Genomic DNA, 11,220 nt, shown 5'->3' on the forward strand with positions numbered 1-11,220 from the left:
TGAAAGACTGAAATCGGGAGGAGAGTGAAGCGGGCGCCATTGCTCCCTCTCGGCCCCGCCCCCACGTACAGCATCACAGCGCAGCAACCAGCGTTACCCCGCCCTGGTGAACACCTAAGGCTCCGCCCCTTAAAGTAACAGACGCGCCAAGACAAACAACAACAAAAAAATGGCCCAAATGACAGAACACTTCAAAGCTCCTGAAAAAATACAACTAAGCGACGAAGAGATAGCCAACCTATCGGATGCACAGTTCAAAGCACTGGTTATCAATATGCTCACAGACTTGGTTGAATCTGTTTGAAAAACAGATGAAAAAATGAAGCCTATGCTAAGAGAAACAAAGGAAAATGTACAGGGAACCAATAGTGATGAGAAGGAAACTGGGACTCAAATCAATGGTATGGACCAGAAGGAAGAAACAAACATCCAACCAGAAAAGAATGAAGAAACAAGAACTTGGAAAAATGAGGAGAGGCTTAGGAACCTCCAGGACACCTTGAAACGTTCCAACATCCGAATTATAGGGGTGCCAGAAGGAGAAGAGGAAGAACAAAAAATTGAAAACTTATTTGAACAAATAATGAAGGAGAACTTCCCTCATCTGGCAAAGGAAATAGACTTCCATGAAGTCCAGGAAGCTCAGAGAGTCCCAAAGAAGCTGGACCCAAGGAGGAACACATGAAGGCACATCATAATTACATTACCCAAGATTAAATGCAAGCACCTACATCCAAGATTACTGTATCCAGCAAAGCTGTCATTTAGAATGAAAGGGAAGATAAAGTGCTTCTCAGATAAGGTCAAGTCGAAGAGGCTCATCATCACCAAGCCCTTATTATATGAAATGTTAAAGGGAGTTACCTAAGAAAAAGAAGATCAAAAATAGGAACAGTAAAAATGACAGCAAACTCACAGTTATTAACGACCACACATAAAACAAAAACGAGAGCAAACTAGGCAAACAACTAGAACATGAGGGTTGTAATTAAGGGAGTGGGAGGGGGAGAGGGGGGTAAAGGTACAGAGAATAAGTAGCATAGATGATAAGTGGAAAATAGACAGGGGGAGGGTAAAAATAGTGTAGGAAATGTAGAAGCCAAAGAACTTATAAGTATGACCCATGGACATGAACTATGGGGGGGGGGGGGATGTGAGAGGGAGGGGGGTGGGCAGGATGGAGTGGAGTGGGGGGGGAAATGGGACAACTGTAATAGCATCATCAATAAATATATTTTAAAAAAATAAAATAAAAAAAAAAGTTATTATTTTGTTACCATCTGGCTTATTTCACTTAGCATAATTCTCTCCAGTTCCATCCATGCTGTTGTGAAGGATAGGAGGTCTTTCTTTCTTTCTGCTGTGTAATATTCCTTTGTGTAAATGTACCACAGTTTTTTGATCCACTCATTTGCTGATGGGCATTTACACTGTTTCCAGCACTTGACTATTGTAAATAGTGCTGCTATGAACATTGGGGTGCATGGGTACTTTTGAATTGGTCTTTCAGGATTCTTAGGGTATAATCTGAGCAGCTAAATACCATGGTCAAAAGGCAGTTTCATTTTTAGTTTTCTGAGGAAATTCCATACTGTTTACCACAGTAGTTGTACCAGTCTGCATTCCCACCAACAGTGCACTAGGGTTCCCTTTTCTCCACAACCTTGCTAGCACTTGTTTTTGTCGATTTGTTTATGGTGGCCATTCTGACAGATGTGAAGTGGTATCTCATTTTGATTTTAATTTGCATCTCTCTGATGGCTAGTGATGCTGAGCATCCTTTCATATGTCTCTGGGACATCTATATGCACTCCTTGGGGATGTCCTTTGCCCATTTTTTAATGGGATTTTTTGTCTTCCTGGTGTGAAGTTGTGTGAGCTCTTTATATATTTTGGAGATCAAACTTCTGTTTAAGGTCATTGGCAAATATGTATTCCCAAATGATTGGTTCCCTTTTCATTTTGTTGGTGTTTTCTAGAGCCCTGTGGAAGCTTTTTACTTCGATGAGGTCCCATTTGTCTACACTTCCCTTTATATCCCTTGCTCTAGGGCACATATTGGTGAAAATATTGCTGTGTGGAATATCTGAGATTTTCCTGCCTATGCTCCCCCCAGGATTTTTATGGTGTCACTACATATTTATGTCTTTTATCCACCTTGAGTTTATTTTTGTGTATGGTGTAAGTTGGTGGTCAAGTTTCATATTTTTGTATGTAGCTTTCCAGATCTCCCAACACCATTTATTGAAGAAGCTGTTTTCACTCCATTTTATACTTCTGCCCCCTTTATCGAATATTAATTGACCACAGAAACTTGGGTTTATTTCTGGGCTCTCTATTTAGTTCCATTGATCTGTGTATCTATTCTTATACCACTACCAGACTGGTCTGATTACAGTGGCCTTGGAATACACTTTTATATCAGGTATTGTGATCCCTCCTACTTTGTACTTTCTTTCTCAAAATTGCTGAGGATATTTGGGTTAATTTATGGATCCATATAAATTTTTGAAATATTTATTCTGTATCTGAAAAATATATCATTGGCATTTTAATAGAGATTGCATTGAATCTATAAATTGCTTAGAGTAATATGGACATTTTAATGATGTTAATTCTTCCAATCCATGAGCATGGTATATGCTTCCATTTAATTGTGTCTTCCTTAATTTCTTTCTTCAAAGTTGTGTAGTTTTCTGAGTAGAGGTCTTTTACTTCCTTGGTTAGGTTTATTCCAAGGTACTTGGTGCTGTATATAATGGGATATATTTTGAATTCTGTTTCTGATATTTTGTTGTTAGGGTACAAAATGCCTTTGATTTCTGAATGTCGACTATGTACCTTGCTATTTTGCCAAATTCACTTATTAGATCGAGACATTTTTTGGTGGAGCCTATAGGGATTTCTTTATACACTATATGTCATCCGCAATGACAGGTTTACACCCTACTTTCTAATTTGGATGACTTTTATTTCTTTTTCCTGTGCGATCACTTTGGCTAGAACTACCAGTACTACATTGAATAAAATGTTGAAAGTGGAAACACTTCTTTTGTTTTTGATCTTACTGGGAAACATTTTAGTTTTCACCCATTGAGTATGATGTTGGCTGTAGGTTTCATATATATGGCCTTTAGAATGCTGAACTATGCTCCCTCTACTCCCACTGTGCTGAGTTGTTGATTATTTTTTTTATCATAAATGAGTGCTATACCTTATCAATGCTTTTTCTTCATCTATTGATATGATCATATGATTTGTGTCCTTTGTTTATTTGATGAATTATGTTTATTGAGTGCAAATAATGTACCATTATTCCATCCCTGTGATGAATCGCATTCGATCATGGTGTATGATAATTATTTTACAATAAAATATTTATTAAAAAGAATAAAGAAAAAGAAACAGCTTTTAAGAGGTAATATAATTTAAAAAATAATTTAAAAAAATAAAATATATTCAATGGTATAAAAATTCCGCCTAGTTCATAAAAGATTTCTTCTCTCCAATTAATGTACTAGATGTTTTTATGACCACTCTAGCATCTTATTCTTTTTAATTTTATTTTTTATTGTTATTCAATTACAGTTGTGTGCCTTTTCTCCCCATCCCTCCACCCCACCCAAGCTGAACACGCCTCCCTCCCCTACCTCTACCCTCCACCTTGGTTTTGTCCATGTATCCTTTATACTATTTCCTGTAATCCCCTCTCCTCACTGTCCCCTCCCCACTCCCCCCTGCCCATTGTTAGATTGTTCTTAACTTCAAAGTCTCTGGTTATATTTTGTTTGCTTTTTTCTTCCATTTCTTATGTTCCAGTTAAAGGTGAGATCATATGGTATTTGTCCCTCACCATCTGGCTTATTTCACTTCACATAATGATCTCCAGTTCCATCCATGCTGTTGCAAAGGGTATAAGCTCCTTCTTTCTCTCTGCTGTGTAGAATTCTATTTTGAAATGCACAATAGTTTTTGGATCCAGTCGTTTACTGATGGGCACTTAGGTTGCTCCAGGTACTTGGCTATTGTAAATTGTGCTTCTATGAACATTGGGGTGCACAGGTTCTTTTGGATTGGTGTTTCAGGGTTCTTAGGGTATAAACCCAGCAGCATAATTGGTGGGTCAAAGGGCAGTTCCAATTTTAGTTTTCTGAGGAAATTCCATATTGTTTTCCACAGTGGCCTCACCAGCCTGCATTCCCACCAACAGTGCACTAAGGTTCCCTTTTCTCCGCATCCTCTCCAACATTTGTTTGTGGATTTTTTTATGTTGGCCACTCTGACTGGTGTGAGATGGCACTTCACTGTGGTTTGAATTTGCATCTCTCTGATTGCTAGTGATGCTAAGCATCTTTTCATATGTCTCTAGGCCCTCTGTATGTCTTCCTTGGAGAAGTGTCTGGTCAAGTCCTTTGCCCATCTTTTCATTGGGTTGTTTGTCTTCCTGGAGTGCAGTCGTTTGAGTTCTTTATATATTTTGGAGATCAGGCCCTTGTCTGAGGTATCATTGGCAAATATGTTTTCCCATACTGTTGGTGCTCTTTGTAATTTAGTGCTGTTTTATTTAGCCATGCAGAAGCTTTTTATTTTGATGAGGTCCCATTGGTTTATTCTTTCCTTTATGTCCCTTGCTTTAGGGACATGTTTGTCAAGATGTTGCTGTGTGGAATGTCTGAGATTTTCCTGCCAATGTTTTCCTCTAGTACTTTTATTGTGTTACGACTTATATTTAAGTACTTCATCCACCTTGAGTTTATTTTTGTGTATAGCGTAAGTTAGTGATCAAGTTTCATTTTTTTTCACGTACCTGTCCAGATCTCCCAACACCATCTGTTGAACAGGCTGTTTTTGCTCCATTTTATGCTCCTGCATCCTTTGTCAAATATTAATTGACCATAGAGACCTCGGTTTATTTCTGGATTCATTATGCTGTTTCATTGGTCTATGTGTCTGTTTTTATGCTAGTACGAGACTGCTTTCATTACCATGGCCTTGTAACACAGTTTGATATCAGGTATTGTGATCCCTCCTGCTTTGGTCTTCTTTCTCAAAATTGCTGCAGCTCTTCAGGGTCCTTAATGGTTCCATATAAATTTCTGAAACGTTTGTTCTATATCTGTGAAATATGTCATGGGTACTCTAATAGGGATTGCATTGAATCTATAAATTGCTTTGGGTAGTATGGCCATTTTGATGATGTTAATTCATCCAATCCATGAGCATGGTAAATACTTCCATTTGTTTGTTTCTTCATTAATTTCTTTCTTCAGTGTTGTGTAGTTTTCTGAGTACATGTCTTTTACCTCCTTCGTTGGGTTTATTCCTAGGTACTTTATTTTTCTTGTTGCTATATCAAATGGGATTTTTTTCCTGATTTCTGTTTCTGCAGTTTCATTGTTGGTATACAGGAATGCCTTTGATTTCTGAGTATTGACTTTGTTTCCAGCTGTTTTGCCAAATCATTTATTAGGTCGAGTAGTTTTTTGGTGGAGTATATAGGATATTCCATGTACACTATCATGTCATCTGCAAACAGTGGCAGTTTCATTTCCTCCTTTGAATTTGGATGCCTTTTATTTTTTTTCTTGTCTGATTGCTGTGGCTAGGATTTCCAATGCTATGTGGAATAAGAGTGGTGAGAGACGACATCCTTGTCTTGTTCCTGATTTTAGTGGGAAAGCTCTAAGTTTTTGTCCATTGAGTATGATGTTGTTTTAAGTCTCCTTTACATGGCCTTTATTATACTGAGGAATGCTGCCTCTATTCCCACTTTATGAAGATTTTTATCATAAATGTGTGCTGTACCTGATCAAATGCTTTTTCCGCATCTGTTGATATGATCATGTGATTTTCGTCTTTGCTGTTGTTGATGTGATGTATTATGTTTATTGATTTGCGAATATTGCACCATCCTAGCATCCCTGGGATGAATCACACTTGGTCACAGTGTATGATCTTTTTAACGTATTGCTGCATGTGGTTTGTCAATATTTAATTGAGAATTTTAGCGTATATATTCATCAGCAGTATTAGCCTGAAGTTTTCTTTCTTCATTGTGTCTTTATTGGTTTGGGAATTAGGATGATCTTGGATTCATAAAAAGAGTTTGGGAGTCTTCCATCACTTCGGATTTTTTCAAATAGTCTGTGAGGATAGGGGTTAGTTCTTCCTTAAATGCTTTGTAGAAATCTCCTGTGAAACCACCTGGTCCAGGGCTTTTGTGTGTTGGGAGTTTTTTGATGACTGCTTCAATTTCCTCTGCTGTTATTGGTCTGTTCAGGTTTTCTGCTTCTTCTTCATTCAGTTTTGGAGGATTATATTTTTCTAGAAATGTGTCCATTTCACCTAGGTTTTCAAATTTCTTGGCATGCAGTTCTTCATAGTAATTTCTTACACTCCTTTGTATTTCTGTGGTATTAGTTGTAATCTCTCCCCTTTCATTTATAATTTTTTTTATTTGGATCCTCTAACATTTGTTCTTGATGAGCCTACTTATAGGCTTGTTGATTTTGTTTATCTTTTCAAAGAACCAGCTCCTGGATTCATTGATCCTTAGAATTGTGCTTTTAGTTTCTATGTCAATTAACTCTGCTCTGATCTTGGTTACTTCCTTCCTTCTGCTTGCTCTGGGCTGTCTTTGTTGTTGCTCCTCCAGTTCTTGTAGGCGTAGGGTTAGGCTGTTTGTTTGAAATCTTTCTATCCTTTTAAGGTAGGACTGTATTGCTATGAACTTCCCTCTCAGGACTGCCTTCGCTGTGTTCCATAAATTTTGGGTTGTTGAGAGTTCATTTTCATTTGTTTCCAGAAAGATTTTGATTAATTCCCTAATCTCGTTCTTGACCCATTCATTGTTTAATAGCATGCTATTCAGTCTCCATGATTTTGAGTGTTTTGGGGTTTTTCCTTGGGGGTTGGTTTCTAGTTTCCGTCCCTTGTGTTCAGAGAAAATGCTTGATATGATTTCAATTTTCTTGAATTTGTGGAGGCTTGCTTTGTGTCCTATCATGTGGTCTATCTTTGAAAAAGTTCCATGGACACATGAAAAGAATGTGTATTTTGCTTCTTTGGGATGAAAAGCTCTATATATATCAGTTAAGTCCATTTCCTCTATGGTATTGTTAAGTGACACAATATCCTTGTTGATATTTTGTTTGGATGATCTGTCCATTTTTGGTAGTGGAATGTTAAAGTCCCCTACTATAAATGTGTTGTTGTCAATATCTTTCTTGAAATCCTCCAAGATATTCTTTATGTATTTGGGTGCTCCTATGTTGGGTGCATGTATACTTACAAAGTTTATGTCTCTTGGTGGATTCTTCCTTTGAGTATTATGAAGTGACCTTCTGGGTCTCTCTTTATGGCCCTTCTTTGGAAGTCTATTTTGTCTGATATGAGTGTTGCTACCCCTGCTTTTTGTTCCTGTCCATTTGCTTGGGAAATTTGTTTCCAGCCTTCACTTTCAGTCTGTGTAAGACTTTTGTCATGATAAGGGTCTCATGTAGGCAGCATATGTGTGGGTCATGTTTTCTTATCCATTCAGCTATTCTATGTCTTTTGATTGGAGCATTTAATCCATTTACTTTTAAGGTTATTATCGATAGGTAGTTATTCCTTGCCATTTTTTCCTACCTGTGTTCCTCTCTCTTTTTCTTGTCCTTCCTTTCCTTAAAGCAGTCCCTGTAGCATCTATTGCTGAGCGCATTTGGTGAAGTGTATTCTTTTAGACTTCTTTTGTCTGGGAAACTCTTTATTTGGCCTTCTATCTTGATGGAGAGCTTTGCTGGGTAAAGTAGTCTTGGTTGCAGGCCTCTGGTTCTCATTACTTGGAATATTTTTTGCCATTTTATTCTGTCTTGGAGTGTTTTCATTGAGAAGTCAGTTTCTACCCATATTGGGGCTCCCTTGTATGTTACTTCCTTTTTCTCCCTTGCTGCCTTTAAGATCCTCTCTTTGTCTTGGAAATTTGCCATTTTAATTATTATGTGTCTTGCAGGGGGACTCTTTGAGTTCCTCTTGCTTGGGACTCTCTGTGTTTCCTGGATTTGGGTGACTTTTTCTGTCATCAGATTCGGGAAATTTTCCATCATTACTTTTTCAAACAGGTTTTCTATCCCTTGCTCTTCTTCTTCTCCTTCTGGTATTCCTATTATACAGATATTGTTACATTTCATGTTGTCCTGCATTTCCCTTATTGCCTCTTCATTCTTTCTGAGCCTCTTTTCCTTTTCTTGCTCTTTCTGGGTGTTTTTTTCTACTTTGTCCTCCAGCTCGCTGATCCGATCCTCTGCTTCATCAAGTCTGCTTTTCATTCCTTCTACTGTGTTCTTCAATTCAGAAATTGTATTCTTCATTTCCTCTTGGCTCTTGTTGATAGTTTCTATTTCCTTTTTCATGTTCATATAGTTTGCAGTGGTTTCATTGTAGTTTCCCTGTAGTTTCTGGTAGTTCTCTCTGAGCTCAGAGAGCTCAGTGAGCTTCCTGATGACCATTGCTTTGAACTCAGTATCTGATAGTTGACTTGCCTCTTTTTCAGTTAGCATTCTTTCTGAGGCTTGGTCCTTTCCTTTCATTTGGGGATTGTTTCTTTGTCTTCCCATTGTTTGTGAGACTCCTCTTGTTAGCCTTTGCTTCTTAAATTGCTCTATTCTGACTCCCTGGGTTTATGGTATGAACTTCTATGGTAGAATGCCAATCAGTGGTGCTGTCTCCTTAATCTCCTGTGGTCACTGCTCCTGAGCCTACGTTTATGGGTGTAACACGGTCAAACGCTGGTCTTTTCAGCACTCCAGGTTTTATTGTTTCACCTGTGGGAAAAAAAGAAAAGGGGCTGGGGAAAGAAGGGAAGGAGGGAAAAAGGGAATAGAAAAGGAAAGGAAGGAAGGAAGAAGGAATAAAGAAAGATGGGAGGCAAGATAAGATGGAATTTTAACCAAAATTAAAACAAAAGAATAAATAAAAGAAGGCAGGAAGAAGGAATGAAAAAAGAAAGAAGGACAGAAAGGAAGAAGGAATTCAGGGGTAAAGGAGGAAAGAAAAAAAAAAAGTGTTCTGCTGGCTTTAAACTGGTCAGGTTAGTTCTGCTTGTCTTCCTGTGTGTGGAACAGGAGGGGGTGGTTGGAAGGATTGGTTTCACTGTTCTCCCTTCCTGAGCCACACTCTTCACTGTTGTTCAGCCTCCAATCCAGTTCCTCAGGGTCCTTCTGCTCCCAACTGTGCCTTTAGATCACCAGTTTTGCTGTCTTTGAGTTGCACCAATTAGGGTCAACTCACACTCCCCCTTCTTGCTCTTTGCTGTCTTAGATGCTAGGGCCTCTTGGTGCTGCTATGGGGTATTTCAGCCCCCTACTGGGTCGAGTCTTTCAGGGGCATGCAGTCTCCCCTAGCCCTGCAGTTCCCCTTTCCTGGGCGTTCTGCCTTCCTCCTAGAGAGCGAGCAGTCCCTGCAGGGCTCTGTGCACAGGGGCTAGGTAGGAGTTGTTCAGAACTGGTGCTTTTAGGTGTGGTCCCTCACAGGCAGCCAGGCCATTGATCAGCTGATCTGCTGCTTTGGTCCTGAGTTGCACTGCAGGCTGGTCAGCTTCTCTGGGCCTGTGTTGTGCAGCCTGCTGGTCTGGAGCTCTGGGCTTGAGTAGCACAGGTTGGCTGGTCCGCTGCTTTGGGACTGACTCGCAAGGCTGACCAGTCTGCAGCCTTGAGCCTGTGCCTGGGGCAGCTAGCCTCTGCTCCAGGTGCGCACCCTCCCGAGGTTTCTTGTGTGGGTGCCCTGCTGGGGTCTCAGGTGTGGGCAGCCTGCTGGTGTTTCAGTTGTGGGCTCCCAGTCCGCTGATCTGGGTGCATGCCAGCCGGGCTTCAGGTGAGCGCTGGGGCTGCTTATCCTGGCTTCACAGCCCAGGGGCTGAGGGGGGCGGGGCTCCAGAGGCCGTGGCTGCTGGGGAGAGTTCTCTAACTAGCTGCTGAGTGCCTCTATTTTCTTTTCCTTTTTAAGAAAATATTCCTATTCAAGCCCCCCTGGTCCAAACAAGTACCTGGCTGCTCACACAGCTCAGCCTGGCTCTCTCCCAAGAATCCTACAGCAGACCCAGTGCCTGGGCCAGGGCTTCAGCTGCCCTGGTCCCCGAGCAGGTCCCAGGGACCTTATTGTCCTTAAGCACTCTTCTTACCGTCAGATCTTTCAATGTCCTCTATCTTTGGTCTCCGATCTTCATATATGCTGGAATACTGTTGGCTGTTCGCTCTGCTCCTCAGATCATCTATGTGTTTCACTGGTGTTGAGGGAAAGTGGACTCTGCTCCCACCTATCTCGCCTCCATCTTCCACTGAATTCTGTAAGGTCTCTTTTGATAAATCAGCTGATATTCTTATTGGCACTCCTTTGTAGGTAACTGTCTCCTTTTCTTTTGCTTCTTTCAAGATTCTCTCCTCATCTTTAATCTTGGGTAATGTAATTATGATGTGTCTTGGTGTGTGCTTCCTTGGGTCCAGTGTTTTGGGGACTCCTGATCTTTTTATTATATTGCTGGATATTGTTTTCCAATATTTTTTGAGGATTTTAGCGTCTGTATTCATTAGCGATATTGGCCTACAGTTTTCTTTGTTTCTGTGTCTTTATCTGGTGTTGGGATTAGGATGATGCCGATCTCGTAAAAAATGTTTTGGATTCGTCCTTTTCTTGGATTTTCTGGAATAGTCTGAGAAGGATAGGGGTTAGCCCTTCATTAAAGGTTTTGTAAAATTCCCTGTGAAACTGTCTGCTTCAGGGCTTTTGTGTGCTGGGAGCTTTTGATTACTGCCTCAATTTCACTAGCTCATATAGTTCTGTTCAAGATTTCTGCTTCTTCCTGATTTAGTTTCAGAAGGTTATATTTTTCTAGAAGTTTGTCCACTTCTCCTATTTTTCCAAATTTCTTGGAACATCTTGGATCATTGTAATTTCTTACACTCCCTTGTATTTTTGTAGTATCAGTTGTAACATATCCTCTTTCATTTATGATTTTGTTTATTTCAGTCCTCTTTCTTTTTCTTGATGAGTCCAGTTATAGGCTAGTTGAATTTGTTTATCTTCTCAAAGAACAATCTCCTGGATTTACTGATTTTTCAAAGTGTTCTTTTAGTGTCTATGTCATTTAATTATGCTCAGGTCTTGATCATTTCCTACCATCTACTTGAACTGGGCTTTGTATGTTGTTCTTCGAGTTCTTGTTTTTGTCGGGTTAGATTGTTT

Source organism: Desmodus rotundus, chromosome X (genome assembly GCF_022682495.2).
Source record: "Desmodus rotundus isolate HL8 chromosome X, HLdesRot8A.1, whole genome shotgun sequence".
In the NCBI taxonomy this organism is placed as follows: Eukaryota; Metazoa; Chordata; class Mammalia; order Chiroptera; family Phyllostomidae; genus Desmodus; species Desmodus rotundus.